At 39.7% G+C, this 23,452-nt stretch overlaps 1 protein-coding gene across 5 annotated transcripts in view; it reads left to right on the forward strand.

Annotated features, from left to right (window-relative positions):
* The first annotated feature begins 16,636 nt into the window (after nt 1-16,636).
* SCAF11 (SR-related CTD associated factor 11) overlaps nt 16,637-23,452 on the forward strand; it is a 70,364-nt gene continuing 63,548 nt past the window's right edge. For all 5 annotated transcript variants that reach the window (XM_029953473.1, XM_029953472.1, XM_029953471.1 and 2 more), the window contains exon 1: nt 16,637-16,874. The gene's annotated coding sequence lies outside the window, so the exon portion shown is untranslated. The remainder of the gene's footprint in view (nt 16,875-23,452) is intronic.

Raw genomic sequence — 23,452 nt, forward strand, 5'->3', positions numbered from 1 at the left:
TATTTGGGTGGGCATCCAACTCTTGGTTTTGGCTCAGGTCATGATCTCACAGCTCATGGGATCAAGCCCTGTGTGGGGTTCCTTGCTGATAGCACAGAACCCGCTTGGGATTCTCTTTCTCTCCTTCTCTCTCTGCCCCTTCCCCACTCTCATGTGCTCTCTTGCTCTCTCAAAATAAACTTAAAAAAAAAAAAGAATAAGCCAAGTTAAAAAAACAAGAATATAAGATGTAAGAATTCCTCCCAGATTCTGATAAACAGTAAAATAATTTATGAAGCTGACAAAAGCATTTCTGTCAGCTGAAAATTAGTGTGAATGATTTTTATATGCCAAATATCATTTTAAGAAAGAATATAGCCTTAAAAAATAATCTGTCTTCAACTGGCTCTATTATAGGACAGCTCTAGGGAAATGAGACTCAAGAGAAGTGTCTGGTTTATTAAGCTGATGCAAATTGTCCCATATGTTTTCTCCCCATATGTTTTAATAAAGGAATTTCTCAAGGGTGAGTACATATTTGTCTTATAAATCCCACTGTGTCTTTTGGGTTATGAGTGTTTGAGAGACTATTTTCTTTTTATTTCTTAAACAAGTTCCTACAAAATTGCCCAAATGTTTAAAGGGTGAAAATCTCACTTAACATTAAAAAAGTTTTATTTAATTAGGTAAAGTACCACTCTTTAGGACTGCTTTGAAAAGGACTGACATCTTCTCTTTTATTTCTAATTTTAATTAGTTGCATGACCATGAGCAAGTCATTTTATCAATCTGGGCTTCAGTTTCTTAATTTTTAATGAATTACTGGTGGAGAAGAAAAGATGGGTAGACATTTATATGATCTTGGGGCCAGAGGCAGTGAGTGGGAGAAGATTTTCTGAGCATGCCACAAAATCTAGAAGCCAGAAAAACAAAGCCAGGAGGTTTTATTTCCTAAAAAATAAAACCAAAATTTCTACTTGGTGAAACAAAAAAAAAAAAAAAAACTTTATCATAAACAATGATGATGACAAATAACTGCCAGGGGAAAGTATTTGCAACAAACATGATCATGTACTAATATTCCCTGTATATAGAGCTTAAAAGTATTTATAAGGGTGTCTTGGTGGTTCAATTGGTTAAGTGACTCTTGATTTCAGTTCAAGTCATGATCTCACAGTTCACTGGGCTCTGTACTGAGTGTGGAGTCTGCTTGGGATGGTCTCCATCCCTCTCTCCCTGCCCCTCTGCATTGCAAGTGTGCACACAGGCACGCATGCTGTCTCTCTCAAAATAAAGAAATAAACTTAAAAAAGATTACAGAATAACAAGAAAAAACCAAATATTCCAACGGGGGGAAAAAAGTAAAATCACAGGCAATTTCCAAAAGAATTGTCAGTCTCCTATTAATTTTACAAATGGCATACCACCAGTCAAGTGACCTGGGTGGCTCAGTCAGTTAAGTGTCCAACTTCAGCTCAGATCATGATCTCACCGTTTTTGAGTTTGAGCTCTGCTTTGGGCTTTGTACTGACAGCTCAGAGGCTGGAGCCTGCTTCAGAGTCTGTGTCTCCCTCTTTCTGCCCCTCCCGTACTCACACTCAGTCTCTCTCTCTCAAATATAAATAAACATTAAAAAAATTTTTAATAAAAAATGGAATAATCCAATGAATGCAAGTTTTTACAAGCGTGATATCCTTTGTTATGTTTCAGATTTGTTACAACAAAACAACATGGAATATCCAATGTGATGGAATGAAAAAAATTGTGTGACTGGTTTGTTTTAGGAAAAAAAGCTGCTTTTATTTACAAAAAAGATCTTGATAACTTACTTGGGATTGGCAGGGGAAAGCAGAATTAGAAAAAGTCCCTCTACTTAAAAAATGAACAGGAATTTTGGGATGTGGTAGGAAGAATTAAAAATAAAGACAATGGAATAAAGCACTTGTGGAAAGCTGGAGCTTGTGTTAGGAAAAATGGCCAAGGTTCTTCTTTAAAAAAGAGAAGTCAAATATTCAATTTTAAATTATTTCCTGTATGGTTCTTTAGTGCAGTATCTATCATAATCTCCTAAATTAGTAGTACAAGTCAAGTGACAGTAATGCCTTGCCTATACCTACTAGTTACTATTAATAAGAGTGGACTCTTTGAATTAATCATAAGGGGATTTAACAGAAGGATATTGGGCAGCTCACCAAAGCACTAGGAAGGCTAGAGAACTACGCCTGGGAGTGAGCATCCAAACCATGTCCAAATCTGGTTCTGAAAGGGAAACACTTAACGGCATACAGAGAAAGAAAGAGAGCAAGAATGAGAGAATTTAACCTCTTAGTGTCATTCGATTCCAAATTATATACAAACTAAAGTGTCTCCAATTGATCATATGCCTCTGCCATAGCAACAAGGGAGGCTGCAAAAGTGAATTGTTCTAATTCGTATAATGAGAAATGGACTTTGACCCCTACCAAAACTCACAGAGTTTAGATTCTAGGTACCAGAATAAATGAGAAATGATAACTACAGTGATATTTGGGGGAAAAAAATCAATGAGAAACAGCTGTGTCCTATATTTGGACTAATGCCTGGACATTGATAAAGAATAAACTGCAAAATACAGAGGTGAACTAGTAAAACGAATCCAGCAACACACACAAAAAAAAGGATTGTATACCATGACCATATGAAATTTATCCTGGAAATGCAAGAAATCAATTCATATACCATATCATTAGAATAAAGGAGAAAATGGCATGATTGTCTCAACAGATTCAAAAAGAGTATTTGACAAAATCCAACACTCCTTCATGATAAAAACAACCAACAAAGTAAAAATAGAAAGGAACTTCATTAATGTAAAGAACTTCTATGAAAACCCACAGTTAACATCATACTTAATGATGAAACAATGAATGATTTCCCCCTAAGGTCAAGGACAAGACAAGGCTGTATGCTCATACCACTTTTATTTATGTTGTGGGGGTTCTAGCAAGGGCAATTAGGCAAGAAAAGGAAATACAAGGCAACAGATTGGAAAGGAAGAAATAAAACTATTTCTATTCACAGATGCTATGATCTTGTATGCAGAAAAACCTAAGGAATCCACTAAAAAACTTTTAGAACTAATACATGTTTTTCAACAAAATTTCAGGATACATGATAAATACACAAAAATCAATTGTATTTCTATACACTTGTAATGAATAAACTGAAAATGAAAGAAAATAATTCCATTTGCAATAGCATCAAAAAGAATATAATGGGAATGAATTTAACAACAACAACAACAAAAAAGGCAAAACCTATACTCTGGAAACTACAAAAGCATTGTTGAAAAAAACTAAAGAAGACCAAAATAAATGGAAAGGCATCTCATGTGCTGGACTGAAAAAATACTGCTAAGATGGCAGTAGTCACCAAACTGATCAATAGATTTAGCCTGATCACTATCAAAATCCCAACTGCCTTTTTTGAAGAAACTGACACACTGATCCTAAAATTCATAAGAAAATTCAAGAGAACCAGAATACCCAGAGCAATCTTGAAAAAGAACAAAGTAGAAGGACTCACAGTTTCCTGTTTCAAAACTTACTACAAAGCTATTTGTAATCAAGACAAAAGATGAACTGGCATTAGGACAGACATAAAGATTAATGGAATAGAATTAAGGAGTTCATAAATAAACCTGCACATTTGTGGCCAATAGGTTTTCAACAAGGATGCCAAGACAATTTAATGAAGAAAGGAAGTCTTTTCAGTAAATGATATTGGGATAACTGGATATCCACATGCAAAGAACAGAAGTTACATATATGTAAAGTTTATGCATATATACATACAAAAATTAATGCATCAAAGACTTAAATGTATGAGTTAAAACTATTAAACTCTTGTAGGAAAATATAGGCATATATCTTGATGATATTGGATTAGGCAATTGTTTATTAGATAGGACACCACAGCACAAGCAACAAAAGAAAAAATAGGTAAATTGGAAATCATCAAAATAAAAAATTTGTTCTTCAAAGAACACTCTCAAGAAAGAAAAAATAATGGATGCTTGGGTGGCTCAGTTGGTAAACAAACAAATAAATTATAAAAAGAGAAAGTGAAAATAACTCATAAAGTGGGAAATATTTACAGAGCAAATATATGATAAAAAATAAAGGACTTGTATCTAGAATATAAATATATTTTTCAATAATAGAAAAATAGCCCAATTAAAAATGGGCAAATGATTTGAGTGGACACTTCTCCAAAGACATACAGATAAAACTGATACATGAAAAGATGTTCAGCATCATTAGCTATCAGAGAAAGGCAAATTAAAATCACAATGAGATACAAATTCACACTATAGAACAGCTGTAATCAAAAGCACAGAGTTACAAGTGTTGCTGTGTGTGTGGAGAAATTGGAACCCTCATACACTGCTGATGGGAATGTAAAATGGTGAAGCTTCTTTGGGAAAGATTTTGGCAGTTCTTCAAATGGTTAAACAGAGTTACCATATGGACCCAGCAATTCCACATATGAGTATCTATCTAAGAGAAGTAAAAACATATGTTCACATAAAAACTTGTACATGAATATTCATAACAGCATCATTCATAATAGCCAAAAAGTGAATACAACCAAAATACCCATAAATTGATGAATAGATAAATAAAATGTGGCATATCTGTTTAACAGAATATCATTCAACAAAATAATTTTAAAAGAACAAAAGAAGTTCTGTTACATACTAGAACATGAATGAATCTTGAAAACATTATGCTAAGTGAAAGCCAGTCACAGCACACATATTTTATGATTCCATTTATATGAAATATCCAGAATAGGCAAGTCCATAGAGACAGAAAGTAGATTAGTGGTTGCCTAGGGCTGAGGATTGGGGCGGGGGGGCTGGGGAGCTGAGGAATAACTGCTGGTTGGTATAGGATTTGGGGGAAGGGGATGATGAAAACAATGTTCTTAAAACATTGATTGCAGGGATGCTTGCATAACTCCATGAATATACCAAAATCCATTGTACTGTATACTTTAAATGGGTGAATTGTATGGTGTTCAAAGTATATCTTAATATAGCTCTTACAAACAAACAAACAAACAAACACAGAAGAGAAAGAGAAGTTAGTTGAGAAATTAAAGCTAGAAGTGACTAGGAACAAAGTAAGCTGCTGGAACTTTCAGAATCATGAGGAAGATTCTAGATTTATCCTAGAGCATAAAATATGAGTTTTTTAAAATTTAAGTTTATTTATTTATTTTGAGAGAGAAAGTGGTTGAAAGCACACACATCAGCATGAGCTGGGGAAGGGCAGAAAGAGAGAGAGAATTCCAAGGATTCTGAGTGCTGTCATCTTACAGCCCAATGTGGAGCTCAAACCCACAAACTGTGAGATCATGACCTGAGCCGAAATCAAGAGATGGATGCTCAACCGACTGAGCCACCCAAGCACCCTTAAAATATGAATTTTAAGAAAATTTTATATAGCCCTATGGGAAGAGTACCCTCTATAGACATCAGGATTACACTGCTGTGGGTGGGCAGTATATGAGGGAACTGGCACTCTTATCCTCTGTTGGTGTATGGTAAATTAGTGCAACGTATCAAAATTTTAAACATGCATAACCTTTAATGTAGCAAACCTACTCCAAAGGGTGAAAGCGTTTGGATGTTCATTAGAGCATGCTTTGGGATGTTGAAAATTAGAATGTCCATCTACAAACAATGCTTCTCAACCTTAGCCAACTCAATCCCTTTTTTATAATAAATATTTTTGTTAATACATCCTTTACAGTCCTGAAATGAAAGTCATAGATACCTACAACAAAATATACATAACTGTAATATTAAAGAGAAATAAAAGGAAAGCAATTAGTAACAAAACATGTATTTAAATGCTCTAGACACAAAGCCTACTCTAGAGGGCAGTACCATCCAGTAAAGAACTCATTATCTACAGCAAGCTAGTTATGCAATTTATGATATATCCAAACAATGGAATGATGTATATCTAGATTTACTGACATTGTTGAATCAAAAGCAAATTGCATAACAGCAATCACCTAGGTAGTTTTATGTAAATAAATAGAAAAAGGTCTAAAAAGATGTTCACTAGGACGTTGATGATAAGAATTATCTCTAATGATGAGATTTAAAAGAGTTTTTACTTTTCTCCTTATGTGTTTTCATATTTGAACTTTCTTGTCTATACATAAAGTTAAAAGTTTATGGCAAGTCCCAGTGGAAGAATCACAACATGGAGCCCTAGGGTTCTGGAGTGAGGTCCTGTTGTCTGCAATTGAGACTTAAATATCTTTTTTTTTTAATTTATCTTTTATTTATTTTGAGAGACAGAGAGAGAGAGACAGAGAGAGAGACAGAGAGAGAGAGAGAGAGAGAGAGAGAGAGAGAGAGCGAGAGAGAACAAGCAAAGAAGGGGCAGAGAGAAAGCAAGAGAAAGAGAATCCCAAGCAGGCTCCACACTCAACACAGAGCCCAGTGTGGGCTTGAACCCAGAAACCATGAGATCATGAACTGAGATTGGGAGTTGGATGCTCAACTGACTGAGCCACCCAGGTACTCCTGGAGTCTTAAATATCTTTCGTTGAATAGTTACTAGCCTTTCCTAGGCAGCTGCCAAAGATGGTGTAGGGGCTAGTTGTGGTACATGGATAGCCAAGACCATCTCCTGTGTTGTCAAGTGAGCCTGATGGCTATGTAATACTGCCAGGCAGGAAGTTGGTGGTCATGCACTTTGAGAGCATTCACATTTCGGCAATTTCTGCAGAAACAAGTTGTTGTACTTGGTCTTCTTCCACAAATGTATGAACACCAACTCATCCTGTGGGCCCTACCTCTTCCAGTCCCCTAGCTACATCTTATGGCAAAATGATACAAGGCATTTTGCTGCTCAAGACTAAGTAAGGTCCAGCCACCTGGGACTGCCTCAGGGTATTTGACAGGATCTCATTCCTGGTCCCATTACCCTTACCTCATAAGAAGAAAAAAGTAGATGGTGGTTTTTACTGCCCTAAGGTTATGCATCTGAAGCCCATGGGAAGTCTACATACCAGGGGCACCATGATAGCCACCCTAGAGGAGAATAGAAAAGAGAAGGCCAAGTTCCATTACAGAAAGAAGTAGTAGCTCATGAAGCAGCAGAAACAGACCAAGAAGAATGTGGAAAAGACAACTGACAAATACAAAGAGGGTCTCAAGACCTATAAACTCCTGGTTTGGGTCCAATAAAGACTTCATGTCTCATGCTTGGCTTTGCTTTCCCTTCTGCCATTGGTACCCTAGTACCAATGAAAATAGCAGTGAGGAGAATACCTCTAATTGGTCAGAGTTTTGACTTGTGCATCTGGCAGTTTACTTGGAGTGGAAAGTTATGGGTGCTGGCAAAAGGCTTGTCTGCTTGGTCAGAGTCTGGAGGGAGAAAGACAAGAGAAAAAGAGGTCTGGGAAAGAGGCATATGGATGAATCTATAAAAGTGGATATGAGATGTGAAGATCTTTCTTTCACATGCTAATGCCCAACAGAGAGCATCCATCACAGAAGAGGGATTGAATGACTACAAAAAACAATAACTTGTCCAGATAACAGCACTCTGTCTCTGTCATTAGCTACACCAGTGTTGGTCCAACAAGCACACAATAAGAATGGGGACAGGAATGGACACTATACATGGGCCCAAAAGCATGGGCCCCCACTTACCAATCAATGCTTGACCCACAATATGGCACCATCCCTTTAGAAGACCTACCAGCTACTAGGTGGCAAGCTGTTTACACTGGAATTGTTCCACCCTGGAAGTGGTATTGATCTATCTTCACTGGAATATAAACATATTCCAAGTTAGACCTCCTGCCTGAAGTGTCTTAGTCAGTACCACTGAGAATTTAAAGTGTTTGGTCCAATGACCAGAGAGTTGGTATACCAGTGGGTATATGACCATAGAATACTGATCTTTTCTTAAACTATACCATCTAGACAAACAGCTACACTGATAGAGCACTGGAATGACCTGTGGAATATTCAGCTAAGGTGCTAGCTTGCAAAGGATACCTTGTGAGGAGGGACATATCCTCCAGGACTCAAGGTAAACTCTGTGGTACGGGGTTCCCAATAGGGAGAATACATAGGTCCAGTAGCTGAATCATACAAGTAGAAATATTTCTGTACACTGATTACCAGAGATCCATTTGGGGAATTTTTAACTTTGTTTCCACAGTGGTTAGAGGTTTTGGCAACCTTAGAAGAGTCTCATTAAACTCCAGCCACTGCCTGGTCACTTTAGGATCTTCATCCCAAGAAACCAGCAGGAAACGATAATTGACCTTGATCTTCAGTGGGACAGTTGTTATGTAAGAGACAGGAAAGAATATGTTTGATTCTCAGGTAATCCATTTGGGTATCTTGGTTTCCACTTGACCAATTTGATAGTACATGGACAAGTGCAACAGCCACAACTTGAGAAAGACCTGGTGATGAAGGGCTCAGTCCTCTGAGGGGTCTAGGCCATTGCAATAAATAAGCTACCTTGACAAGCAGAGGGTGAAGGGAATCTAGAATGGGTGGCAGAGGAGATGATCAGCTTCAATTATGGCCCCAAGAGCAGCTTCAAGGGCTGTAATTGATCCCACCAACCCTCTTTCTAGTAAATTTCTCCAGGAAGAGATCCAATAGAACTTTGGAAGAGCTTCTCCTAGAACTTGTTATGTATATAAAGGGTGGACAGTCATAGATATTATGGTACACTGCAGAGATCTCCCCATCCAGGACTGAAATCATCCCACCAGCTGCTAGAAGTATTGGAAGCTGCTAGAAGTATGATAGATCTCAATTGAATCCTACTTCAGAACTTACCTTTGGCTCAAGAGGGTTACTTTTCTGGGCTGAGACAAAATGACTTGTCCCTGAGGTAAGCATAAAGTCCTCAGAGCTCTCTGTAGGAAAGGCCGAGGTCTTTGCAGGACTGCATCACAATTCAACTTCTTCCTCTGCTCAATCTTACTTCCTTTATTCCTTCCACAGGTGGTTCCCAAGAGCACTCCCCAATGAAATTTCTGCACCTGAGTCTTCATCTCAAAGTGTATTTCCTAAGGAATGTGACCTGTGCTAAGTTCCCCTTCCCTATGTACCTTACAACTGTTAAGACTTTTTGTAAAAAAAATCAAACTTTATTAAATAACGAAGGGGATTTACTGGCTGCACAGGTATAAGGATTGATTTGATTCAGCGGATTAATAATGTCAAGGACCCCGTTTTGCTCCATTTCTCTGCTCTGCCTTCCACAGAATCAGCCTTATTCTAAAGCTAGCTTTGTTCACAATGACAGTAGCTACAGTAATTCCAGGGTTTATAATCTCAGCTCTCACCATCCAAATGGAAAGAGTACAGGCTTTTAGTAGCTTTATTTAAAGAATAAGGAAAAATCTTTCTCAGGGTCGCTAGCAATTCAAGGTTCAGAGACACAAATTGGTCAAAGTCTGGGTTTCCTAAGCCACTTACTGTGGCAAGAGGTATGGGATTATCTGAGTGCTTTAAAATAATAAGAGTTCATTCCTGAAATTGTTGGTATGTTTTAATCTTTGCCTTCTACAACTACACAGATGGGGAAGGATGGAAGGGATGTTGTGGAGACAAACTATATTCATTTGCTGTACCCATAGCACAGGGTACCCCAGGACAGGGTGCTTAAAGAAGAGAAACCTATTTTCTCACAGTTCTGGAGGCCAGAAGTCTGAGATTAAGAGGTCGGCAGGGCTGTTTCTTCTGAGGCCTTTCTCCTTGGCTTAGATGACCATCTTCTCCTGCCTTTGCATGGTTTTCCCTCTGCATGCACACATATCTATGTCCTAATCTCCTCTTGCTACAAGGAACCAGATTAGGGCCTACCCGAAGGAATTTATTTTAACTTAATCACCTCTTTAAAGACCTTGGCTCCAAATACAATTACATTCTGAAGTGCTGGGGATTAGGATTTAAATACGTGAACTTTGGGTTGACACAATTCAGCCCGTAACACAAACTCAACATCAGCATCAATTACATATTGAAATATTTCGTTTTCTTGACTGTTGCACTAAATTGTAAAGTCTTTAAGTGCAAGAACAATTATCTTATTTATACCACCTATGTCTAGCACAGAGCCTGGTACACACTAGGCAGTCAGTACAAGATAACAACTGCTTGCTGAGGACTAACAACTGCTTGCTGTGACTACCAGTTTGTCACAGCTTGTAAATATAAGGTCACTGGTGACTTTTTCCAGGAGCAGTTTCAGTGGAGTGGTGGTGACATAAGCCTAGTTGTTGTGGGTTTAAGAGTGAATAGACAGGTTTGACAGTATAAAAATTATGTCTTTCTTATGACAAAAGCCACCATGAACAAAGACAAAAGATGATTATGATAAAAAGTAGTACCTACATATAAGCAGCACCAAGAGTTAAGAGCTCTAACAAAACAAAACAAAACAAGATCCTATAAAAAGATCAGAAAAAGATGAAGATAAACAGTATGAAAACATACAAAGCCTATACGCACAGCCCAAAAATGCATGAAAAAAAGTTCAGCCCTATTAGTCAGGGAAACACTAATTGAAACAACTGCGAGATAGCATTACACTGACAAAAATTTAAGATTCAAACTTCAGTCAAGGCAAGAGATGGATAACCAGACATTCTTTTTGATTGGCATGTGAACTGCAGTAATTGTAGAGGTAATCTGGCAGTGTCTCACTCAAGACATCTTTGGTCGCAAGTAACAGAAAACAAAACTCACTCCCCCTTCTCAAAAGTTATAGAGTCACATAACTGAAAATCTAGACATAGCTAGATGGAATTTACTTAAATGTTATCTTTCCATGTCTTAGTTCTTTCTTCCTCAGAGTGGAAATCATTTTCAGTAAAGGTTTCTTTTCACAAATAAAGTTTATATTCTTAGAGCAAAAAGTCTAGCAGAGAAGATAAGTCCTTGACCTAATTCTTATTGTCCTGAATTGAGTCATGTGCCTATCCTTGAATTATAGACTATTACACCTAGTATGATATTATGTTCTTATTGACCAAATAGAGAAGCCAATAGAGGAGTCCATGCTATTTGTACCTCTACAGATTAACAGAGGAAGACTAATTCATCTAAAGAAAATGAAGTGCTGTTACCAGAAAAAGAGGAGATGGATGCTGGGTGTCAAAACAAACAAACAATATGCATATATATCCTCTACAGACAGTATCCAAATGTGCACGTATCTTTTGTCTCAACAATCTCACTTGAAGGATTTGATTCTGTAGACAGAAATTGCACAGTTTAAAAGAGATACATGTATAAGGATACTTTAGCATTGTTTATAATGGTATAAAATCTGGCAAATTGACATTATATATCAGTAAAGGAATGGCTTAAAATTATATTAATAGTTTATTGTGCAGCTAGTTAAAAGAATGAGCTAGATCAGAGTATCCATGATAAACTTTTCAGTAAGTAAAAGGTGCAGAAAAATATAATGTCGGGATTCATTATTTATAAAAATCAGAACTTCTATTTATGTGTTTCTATAGCCATTGGGAAAAGTATGGAGAGAAACATTAATTTTTTTAAGTTTATTTATTTATTCTGTGAGAGAAAATGCGGGGATAGGTCAGAGAGAGAGGGAGAGAATGAATCCCAAGCAGGTTCTGCCCTGGAAGAGCAGAGCCCCATGTGGGGTTCAATCCCATGAACTGAACCCTGAGATCATGACCTGAGCCGAAACTAAGAGTTGGATGCTTAGCTGACTGAGCCACCCAGGCCCCCAAATCATTAATCTTTTAACACTGATTTTATCTAGGATTGGGAGAAGGAGAGGAAAACTAACCTTTTCTTTATTTGCTTCTGAGTATACTGTTATACTTCTGTGTTGTCTGAATTGTTAAAATGAATGCTTATTACCTTTTAAATGAGTAGAAAGTGAAATGAGGAAGTAGTCTTAGATATAAACTATTTTTAGATTTAGAGAGAAGAAAGATAAATTAGTCTCTGGTAAAGAAGAGATTCAAAATATTGAAGATAGAGTAATCCATAGGGTGGGCCCTGAGGGGATGGAGAAGATCCATTTCAGAGCGGAGTCCCAGAAGTACCAAGGCAGGGGCACCTGGGTGGCTCAGTTGGTTAAACCAAAAGTACCAAGGCTATGATAACTTCACTGTTCCACAGGGAAATGCAAATAAACAGCATAGTTCATAAACATTGTTCTTTAGTGTTGAAAGTGCATGTTTTAAAAAGGAAATCAGGGTGATAAGAAACGGGAGGACTTTGAAAACATATACTGTTATTTGTCAAGATTAAAAAAATTAGCAGCCCTGCCTATCAGTTCCTAAACTGTTAGAAATGGTAATGGTCCATAAATCCCAAAGTCTGGGAAAAACAGATCTATTACAAAAATAGAAAGCTAAGCATTAAGCAACAGCTAGCACTTCCTCTGTGGTAGAGGAAAACAAGTGTGTGTGAACATTGACAGAGACAGACTTTGTAGGGATAGGGAAAGGTGACAAAGTTAAAGGCTATGATGAGACCTTTTGCAGGACTCAGGGTTGAGGGGCTCTGCAGCCGTGACTGTGAGGTTGAGACTTGAGGGGATTGGCAAAAATTGGTGAGAGGTGCTGTGGGGAATGGGAGACTAACCTGAGAGAAACTGGAGTCTTCAATATGGAATAATACCTGACTTTATTTTTATTCAGATTTGGGGTTTTTTTTTGTTTTTTTTTAATTTTTTTTAATGTTTTATTTATTTTTGATACAGAGAAAGACAGAGCATGAGAGGGGGACGGGTAGAGAGGGAAGGAGACACAGAACCCGAAGCAGGCTCCAGGCTCTGAGCTAGCTGTCAGCACAGAGCCTGACGCGGGGCTCGAACCCACGAATGTGAGTTCTGACCTGAGCCGAAGTCGGAGGCTTAACCGACTGAGCCACCCAGGCGCCCTTAGATTTGGTTTTTTATGAAATTGTCCTTGGTCATTTTTGTGTTCTCTCCCTTATTTGACACTCCTTTTCCCACCCAGCCCTTTTGTTTGTATTCCTTTTACGACACTTACATTCTATCTTAGTTTTTGTACTTGTCTTATCTGTATCCGTTAAACTATCTCTGAGACACTGGTCATTCATTTGATAACCACCTCACAGCACCTCTGACTTAGTAGACACCCAATTGATTAGTGCTGAAATAAATGTAATTCCATGTAGAAAATGGGTAATCCGTATCATCTTGATGAAAATTATTCACAGTTGTGAAAACAGGGATAAACCATTTGGTGTTTTATTTTCTTTTTCTTAATTTCTATAAACTAACTTTTCCCCATGGCATGTATTTTTCATTCTTTACAAGGATACTGCATATATATATATATTTCCTCATAATTTCTTAAACTGTACACCCTTGGAACTCAAACATTCCTGTTATAAAAATGCCACAGAGATCATGAAAATAAAAATATCCACTGTAATAGATATGAAAACTGAGGACCCAACACCTTGGGCAATTTGTTCAAAACTGCAAAGGTATCAAGTGAGAGTCCATATTGGAGTCATGTTTCCACCACCTTAATCCAGTGTCTTTACACAGTGATTCCAACTTCTTAATTTCAGTTTTATTTTGCATTCAACTTATAGTAGTTAAATTAATTATAGCAGTTATCTCTGGTAAAGTTCTGTCAAAATCAATACACTGATTACCCTTTATTTTAAAAGATGCCAGTATGGGTTTCTCTTGCTGTGTGTCATGTTTGATATTTTAAGCGCCTGGTAAAATACAACAAGCCATTTGGGCATTCAGTTGAAGGCTGTTTTATGATGCGTATCATTTGTGTTATTTATGGTTATAATCAAATTTTAAATGTTGACAGTGATGGTTGGTATATCAATCTTTACTCCTGCATTTTATAGTCCATCATTTATTTAAAACTCTGTATCTCTTTATTATATTGTAAATAAAAAATATTGAAATCACAGAGAGAGTAACAAATTGTCACATGCAAACATATTTAGGAGGATGCTGCATGTACAGAAATACACATAGTCTTCTCCCTGGGGAGGTAAGAGATGGCCTATTACAAACCACCATCCTCTTTTCTATTTGCACATGGAAGGAGAAACCACTAGCACGTCAGCATTAAGAGTATTTTCTTCTTAAAATACACTTGCATAACGCCTAAGACGCCAACTGTAAAAAAGTGAAATTAATTATCTGTCAGAGAATAAATAGATCAAAAGATTCATGTTCAGTATGGAGCTTAATCAAAAAATTAAAAATGGAACTATCCTACAATCCAGTAATTGCACTACTGGGTATTTACCCCCAAAATACAAAAACACTAATTTAAAGGGATACATGCACCCCTATGTTTATTGCCGCATTATTACCATAGCCAAACTATGGTAATATTCCATTGTATATACATATACAATGGAATATTATTCAACCATAAGAATGGAATCTTGCTATGTGTAACAACATGGGCAGAGCTACAGAATGTAAAGTTGAGTGGAATAAGTCCATCAGAGAAAGACAAATACCGTTTGATCTCACTCAAATGTAGAATTTAAGAAACAAAACAAAAGGCCAAAGAAAAAAAGGAAGACAAACCAAGAAACAGGCTCTCAACTATAGAGCACTGATTGTTACCAGAGGGGAGGTGGGTGGGGATTAAAGAATACACTTATCATGATGAAAAGAAAATGATAAGAGGAAATGGTCCCAGTAGGGGGGGGAACTGATTCATATTGTTTAGTTTTGTTGAAATGGTATAGTGTTATTGTTTTTTCAAATGATAGTTTTCTATTGGCAGATTAAATTTAAGAACAAACACTTTGTTAACAAATAAATAGATTTTCATATAAAATGTCCACAGAAGAATGTTGCTCCATTAGTCTCCATCTGAAGTTACACTCCTGGGGAGCTCGCATTCTCCCCGTTGAAGATGCGCATGTGTACATGACAAAGCTCCTTCTTCTGATGGATGGCTCATCACAGTGCATGTAGAATAGTGACAGGGAAAGGCATTTGATAAAAATTTTGTTCTTCCATCAGAAAAAAACATTTTAACTCCTCTAGATCACAGTTCCCTCAAATCTCCCAAACCTCGTATCATTGTAACACTCCAAAGACTGAAATAGGGACAAGGCTGCTATTCATATATTCCTCCAGCAAGAGTTACCAAGTTCTTATCCAGTGACAGGCACTGTGCCAGGAGCTGTTGTTATGAAAGTGGGAAGACACTGGCTGTGTGGGGCAGACACGGAGCAGACCGAACACGATGCGTACATAGGATGAGGGTGCCACAGAAGCGACCTCACGGTTCGGGTAGTTGGGGGCGGAGGGGCGGGCACGGCAACCGGCCTGGTTCGCGCGAGGGCGACGGAGACGTGGTCAGCCGGCGGGGCATCGAGGAAGCCGCGAGGATCGTCCTTCCGGGCAAGGGTTGGCGTGGTTAGGGGAGCGCACCCAGAAAGGGAAGGGGGGTGCAGGTTGCCGAGAGAGGGGAGAGCCGCAAGGTTGGATGTGACCGGGACCTGGGGTAAGCCACGTCGGCCCGGCGGCCAAGGGCCAGGCCTGCCTCCCCCGGGAGCTGTTAGCTGGCCGACTGTGAGGGCCCCGGACTGGGCCCCGTGCGGGCCACCTGGAAGACGGGGGGTGGACGCCCGCGCGGGAAGAGCAGTCAGGGGCGTGCAGAAACGGTACGCCAAACTATGAGGTGGAAATCAGTGGCTTCGAAAAAGTGTAATGGTGTTTCTCCGGTAAAACAAAAGATCTAACGACCCGATGGGAAATAAACAAGGCACACGTGTTCCACGGGACGCAAGTCCCGACAAATTATTGAATAATCACGTCATTACCTGACCACAAAGTGGAGGTCCTCTAATCACAATCAAGTTTTTCATTTTTTGTTGTGGGAATTAGGATAAGGGGATATCTTAGGCTCGATGAGCCACAGGGAAAGCCTCTCCCCTAGGCATTTTTTTAAATGCCCGCCAGGACCAAAAAAAAAAAAAAGAGATGGGCTTACACATTACGGGCACTTTAACCTCCCCGTTAGGATGTATTTCACGTGGGCAACGGTGCTAGGCGAAAACTCAATCCACCGCCAAACATCATAATATTCTTCAATATCAGATTACCATAAAGACAGGGTAGCAAAAGCCACGCAAACCATCTCACGTCCAGGTCCCCAAGGGCCTTCTTCATTGTCCAAGGCGACTTAGCCAGCTGCGCCGCCAAAGCAGCGCCAACTCTAGCGCCTTACACACGGCGCCTGCGCACAGTCAGCCGAGTGGGAGGATGACAGCCGGCGGAAGACGTTTCCCAGAAGCCCGCGCCACTAGCTGCTGTCCTCCCTCCAGCTTACAGGCCGCGTGACGTCACTCCGCCCGCCACGTTCCTCGTCGCTAAGGGTGGTTTGCCTGCGCCCCCCAGTGGTCCGGTTGAGCGCTGCTGCGGTACGCGCAGTGCCCAACAAGCGAGTAGGAAGAGTGCGGCGGGCGCTGCTGCCGCCGTCGTCACCGTAGCGCGCCGACGTGTGGCGGCGTGGCTGAGCGGAGGGGAGGGGAGCGGAGCGGAGGGGGAGAAAAGGGGAGGGCACCCGCGGGGAGGGGAGGGAGGAGGCCAGACAAGGCGGGGGGAGGGGGAGCAGCAGTGGCGCAAGTCGCGCGGAGCAGCGCAGCCCGGGTCCGCTCCCTGCTCCACCGCTACCTCCCGACCCGGCCGGTAGAGCCTGCGCCCCAGCGGCCCCTGGAACAACTCAAAGCGGACGAAGGAGTCCATGTTGGGGAACTTGGCGTCGTAACTGGGACCTGGGGACCTGCAGTGGGGCCGGCGCCGCCGCCGCCGGAGCAAGCGCCTCGACCTCGGCCTGAGGTAAACGCGCGCCGATCCCGGGGGCGGGTGGGCTCAGGCAGCTGTCGGGGCGAAGTGGGGGCTCTTACGGGCCGGCGCAGAGCCGAGGAGCGGGCCCCGGGCGACAGGAGGGCGGACAAAGTTTCGGAATCGCGCGCGGCCCAGGCGGCGTCCTGCGCTTGGAGGAAAGTTGGAGCTGCCTCTCGAGGCGGGGGAAGCTGCGGCGGGGAGGGCGCCCCCCTTCCTTCTCGTTACCCCGTGAGGGAGGCCCCCCTTCGGCCGCCGCCGCCTCACAGTCGACACCCTGTCCCATTTCCTCCTTGTGGCCTACCCGCCGCCTCCCCGCCGCTTCAGCCTGCGAAGCCTGTCCCCTGCTGGGTGCGGGGTCCGGCGTGGGGCGGGGGGGGGTGGGGGGGTGTTGAGGCCAGAGGTTCCAGGACCGAGTCGTCACCCAGGCACCCCCTCCCTGCAGTCGAAACGTGTCTTGCTGGGCTTCCGGGCGCTCCCCGACCCCCCAAGTTCGCTTTACTTGGAAGACTTTGCTTTTGTCAATAGTGTCCAAGCCCGCTTGTGAAACCAAACTTTACTACGTCGTGACCTCTCCGTGCGCGAATAGGGAAGAGTCGGTGCGCTGCGGCTCGGCCTCGGCGTTTACCCCACGTCCTGAATTTCGAGCTGTTCTCCCACCCCCCGTCTTTAAACCCGTTTCCTGGGCTGACCACCAAGGGGCCGGATCTAAACTTCGCCTAATGAGTCGCTCTTCGGCACACCTGGGCATTCCGAACCATCGAAGACATTCTTACGGATTGCTGGCCGCCTCGGCGCCCACACAGATTTTGAAAAATTGTTTTAAAAGTAAACCCCTGGTTTCAGTAGTTGATTAAAACACTCCCAGAGTCCAGTGTTGTGCGTTGTAAAAGAACCCCAGCGGTTTTCTGTAGAGTATTTCTGACAGCGTCTACGAGTTGAGTGATTTTCATTAATTTTGGATTGTTTAAATTAACATCTTTTATCATAGTACCAGTGAACTAATATATTTAAGCAAAACTGATGAAAAAGTGTTTAATGTTTGGCTAGTAGATGCTGATGTTACATTTTCCCAATTTGAATTTTCATTGAGTTTCGGACAAGGCGTATTAATAGATGTATTTTTCCTTTTAGTAGTTAATTCAGACACATACTACTTACCTCAGCAGAATATTGAAGGAAAAACATTTTTAAGTAACTGCTGTTTTTGTATTTTATTGGTAATTATATGAGAATTTTGATAAGAATCAAGTCTCTTTCCAGACCATTGCTTTCTCCTTGTGTTTCTTTGGCAGTTAGCTTAATCATCTCACCTTTTTTGCTGTTGGTTAAGAGCTGCAGTAAAAAGCTTGTGGGACTTTTTTGTTTTAATTTATCGAGCAGATGAAATTTTGAAATTGTCTTTGGATTTCTTTTGTTTCATTCTCTTAAAGATAGTCTGAGTCTACTTTGTATTGTGTGTATGCAATATGGGTTTTTAAATTTTGTAATTCTTACTGTAGCTGCACTCTTTCATTATAATATTTTTCAGTGCTTGCAAATATATTAATCATTCAGTTTTACTTCTGAGGGTCACCTTTTTGTGGAGAATTTGAGTACATTTTAAGATTTTTGGTGGGCTAAGATTTGGATGTTTGCTTACTCTTAGTATACTCACACTGTAAAGATATTCTTTAGTATGTCATGGTAGTATAAAACTGTAGAAAAGAAATTGAAAATTGTTTGTAAATATGCTGCCTGAAACGTGTCATGGAGAAAATCGTAAGGGTAATTTTTGGGATATGTCTTTATGTGGTGTTAGTGGAGTCCACAAGTTAAGATGGAAATTCTTCAGGGATTACTCAGCTTACCCCGTAACTTTAGGCATTTTCCCTGAAAAGCTGTGCTGTTAATTAGAGATAGGATCAAACAGTGCAGTTACGTGACGTTGTTGATTTACCATTAGTAGCATGTTTTAGTAGTCGGAGAGTACAGTATTATACTAGTCATTGATTTAACACTGAACTTTTTAGGTACACCAGTGAGAGATGTAGTTGTAAAACCTAACTAAAGAGACTGGCAGATGTAGAGGTAATAAAAAGAGTCAGCCTTAGACTAATTTTCACTGAAACTACCCACTAGGAATCTCTGTCACTGTCTATCCTTGTCTTTTAGTGGTGTAGATTGGATCTTGACTTACCTTGTTCAGTGAAATAAAGAGGCTTAAAACCTAAATTCTTAATTAATTATAATCTCTGTCCGAAAGAATAAATGAGTATCTTTTCACCTTATCTTGCCTCTGAATTGTACTAACTAGTATTAGTATTGAGTAGAGCTCAGAGTTAAAATCTTGGTGTTCCCAAGATTCATCTTTGCATTGTCATTGTTATCTTTTTTTAAAGTTGTGACTTTGCTTTCTAGTACTTAGGTACATAGAGTTTTACAAATATAAAAACAATACCATCATCTCTTACTTGCAAAACAGTTTCCTAAAAAGTCTCGCTATGACTTCTGTTTACCTATGATGTTTAACACTCCACAGCCAGAGTGATCCTGATGAAACCTGCCAAATCATGTCACTTCTCTTTTCAAATGGCTTCCCCTCTCATAGTAAAATGCATAGTGCTTATGGTCTACCAGGCTCTTAGTGTTTCACGTCTCTTCTTCCTCTCGGACTTGATTACCCCACTCTTTGTCCATACAGCTTCTATTATGCTACTGAGAGTTTTCTGACTGCCCTATAAAACAGCAGACCTTCCCATGTTTCCTACACTTTTTGTGCCAGATTTTCTCTGTAGCATTTATCACTTTCTAATATACTGTATAATTTATTACCTTAAGTTTATTGTATTTCTTCTTCACTTTAAGGCAGGTTTTGTGAGAATAGGGGGTCTGTCAATTTGGGTCATTGTTTTGTCCCCAAACACCTGAACAATGCCTGACACATAGTAGGTGCTTAGTAAATATTTAATAGATTAACCTGCTTTCAGCTGGACACATTAAACATTAAAACTAGTAACTGTGGTTTGAAACTTTAAACTATGCAAGTCTCAGTCTTTTGCATAAACTGTGAAGTTACTTTTATCCATGATTTATGTTCAGTTTTTAAAGGAGAGGATGACAAAATGTGACCTTGGAACTGATTTATCAGGGTATAGAAGGAACTAAGTATACTTAGCTAAGGGTAGAGTGGTATAACTATCTTACTGTTTAAAATGTCATTTAGAATCCAAATTCGACTTATTTTTGTTAGTTGCAGAAAGCAGAATTATGGTGATGGTGATGGGTTTTGAAAGGGAGGAGAAGCAGCAAGAGTGGATGTAGGAAAATTAGTTAAGACTCTTACAGTAGTAGTACAAAAGAGATGAGGATAGCTTGATTTAGGATGAGAATTGTGGAAGTGGGAAAGAGTGAATGAGATTTGGAATCATTAGACCTCTGTTGATAGATCCAAAGTGAGAGAGAAATTTCAGAGGTAAACAGCTGGGTTGAAGGTGATACCACATTCGGATCAAGTTCCTTTTGATTCTGACAGACTGCATTTAAGGTTCCTCTGAAACTTTCAGATGGACATTTCTATAGGCAATTAGATAATATGGTTCTAAATTTCAGAAGAGAGGTATGGGCTGGAAATAGAAAATTGAAGTCATTTATGTAGGTAGTTGAAACTATAGGTGGAATTGCCTAAGGGAGGGAATATAACTAGAATGGAATCACAGTGGACCCTAATATAAAAAGTTTGAGGAAGGAATGTAAGCTGCCAAAGAGCTGTGAAGGTCAAAGAAGTAGGAGTTTAGGGCAGTATTCTAGAAAGCATAGGAAGAGAGTGTTTCAAGGGGAGAGTAATCAGTAGGGTCAAGTGTTGATGAGAGTTGAGTAATGTAAGAGGTAAGATTTTCATTGAATTTAACAATAGGAGGCTCATTGGCCTTTTCAATAAGCAGGATATTAAGCTTCTTATTTTAAAAACTTATGCTCCTGTAATTGATTAACTAGATGTAAAAGTACTAAGGTCAAATGTTAAGAAATAATACGGGGTGCCTGGGTGGCTCAGTTGGTTAATGTCCAACTTCAGCTCAGGTCATGATCTCACGGTTGTGGGTTCGAGCCCTGCATCAGGCTCTGCTAACAGCTAGCTCAGAGCTTGGAGCCTGTCTTCAGATTCTGTGTCTCCCTCTCTCTCTCTGACCCTCCCCTCCTCATGCTGTCTCTCTCTCTCTCTCTCTCTCTCAAAAATAAATAAAACGTTAAAAAAAAAATCTGTCCACATTACAGAAGAGACCTAGTGTTTGTCAAATATTTACTATGTGCCAGTCACTCCGTTTTAGACATTTTATATAAATTTTCATTTGACCTTTTCAGCAGCCTTGCAGTGTTGGGTGTATTAATCCATTTTACAGAAAAGAATCTGAAGCTCTAAAGAAGTTAAATGACTTGCTAAGAAATAGTCCATTCCTTTTGACTCTTGGGCCTTTAGTTTCTCATACCAGTTGGCCTCAAACTCTAGGTTAATGCTGTCTAGTAGTAGACTTTTCTGTGATGATAGAAATACTGTGTGTCTGTGCTGCAAATACAGTAGCTAATGTGGCTGTTGAGCATTTGAAATATGACCAGTGGGACCAAGGAACGGAATAGTGTTTACTGTATTTGACAGTGGGGATATAGATCAAAAGTCATTGAAAATCCCATAAATACTAAAGCAGAGTCTTTACTTACAATAAGAAGAGGTATAAACACATACATTCTTCTTTTGAAAGGAGTACCATTTTACTTATATGCTAGTTTTAGGCACTATAAATGAATATTGTAGATAATATTTTTTTACACAATTTAAAACTTTCAGAAAACTTCCAAGTGCAATACAAAGAACTTTTTTCCTCTGAGAGTAAGTTGCAGACACCATCCTGCTTAAGTCCCAAGTACAAGTACAAAGAAGTTTTTTAAAACCCTGAACCATTTGAAAATAAGCTGCAGATGCCTTCTCATCACCCCAAAGATAGGGAGTTCTTTTACATAAAATATATCAAAATCAGGAAATTAACATCACTATATTACTACAGTCTGACTCTTAGACCTTAGACCAAGTTCAGGTTTTGTCAGTTTCCACAGTAATTTCATTTGTTAACAAGAGGATCCAGTTCAGAATTCTGTATTGCATTTAATTGTAATGTCTTTTTCTACTCCTTCAACCTAGAACCATCCCTCAGTCTTTTCTTGATTTTCATGACCTTGACACTTCAAGAGATTTATGACCTTGACACTTAGAGAGGTAAGTTCGTTTTTTTGTTAGGTGTCCCTCAATTTAGATTTGCCTGATATTTCCTCAGGGTTGGATTTGAATTGTGCTTTTTGGAAGGAGGGTCTCGGTAATGGTGCTGTGTGTTCTCATTGCATCCTATCCTTTGGCATATGATTTCAGTTTGTGCCATTGCTGATGCTATACACTTGGATCACTTGAGTAAGATGAAGTCCCCCAAGCTTCACTAAGTTTTTTTTCCCCCCTCTCTTGGTAATTAATAAGTATTTTGTGGGGAAGTATTTTGAGACTTTATAAATCTTTATCAGATTTGCAGTTTATTCTCAAGTTGTCCCATTTTGGCCACTGAAAGCCCCTTCCAGCTGGTTTCTGTGTTCTTTTGACTTGCTTTGAGCATTTCCATACTGTCTGATGCAAGAGAATGTCCCAGGTTCACCTTTTACCAATTTTTCCTGCTGCAGCCCTAGAATCAGCTGTTTCTCTAAGGAGTAGTTTCTTATAGTGAAAGGTATTTAGAAAACCTGGATTTGGATACTGTATTTATTTCTGTATCTATATATAGAAAACCATGAGCTGGTACCAGTTTTTCCAATTTCACTGTTTTCCAATGTTTTCGTTTTCTCCCTTTCCAAATTTATAACTGTTCTCTTACAAGGAGAAACCTTATTCCCAATATTCTTAGTGTATTTGCTTATGATCAGTCACCAAGATGTAGCCAAATTCCTATTGCCACTGCTGCTTTCTCTCTTGTGTTGGATATCATTTTCACTCTTTTTAGGCTCTGATCTCTTGTGCTGAGATGCATTCCTCACTCTGTGCTCCTCAGATACTTCATACTGAGGATCTCACCAGCCTGCTTGAGTTCCAATATCTCGCTCTGGGCTCCCTCACCATCCTTCCTATGGACACATTGCTTATTAACTTGGATTCCAACACCCCCAGGCAGGAAACCAACATACAGATATATTTTCTTAGTTTGTACTTACTATTTTTATAAAAGACTATCACACCAAAATTTTAATGAATCTTATGATCAGATATGTGCTCACTTTAAAATTTAAACCCTCTTGAGACTCTCAGATCTCTGTTAGTGATAAGACTAATCTTCTTCATTTTCCCTTTTACCTGAGTTCTCAGATGTACTTTTAGGGGAGTCTTAATGTAATTTTGCCAGTAACGTAAAAATTAGTTCTTTGGAGGGGCACCTGAGTGGCACAGTCAGTTAAGTTTCCGACTTTGGCTCAGGTGATGATCTCGTGGTCTGTGAGTTCAAGCCCCACGTCAGACTCTGTGCTGATACCTCAGAGCCTGGAGCCTGCTTTGGGTTCTATGTTTC

Source organism: Suricata suricatta, chromosome 10, assembly GCF_006229205.1.
Source record: "Suricata suricatta isolate VVHF042 chromosome 10, meerkat_22Aug2017_6uvM2_HiC, whole genome shotgun sequence".
NCBI lineage: Eukaryota > Metazoa > Chordata > Mammalia > Carnivora > Herpestidae > Suricata > Suricata suricatta.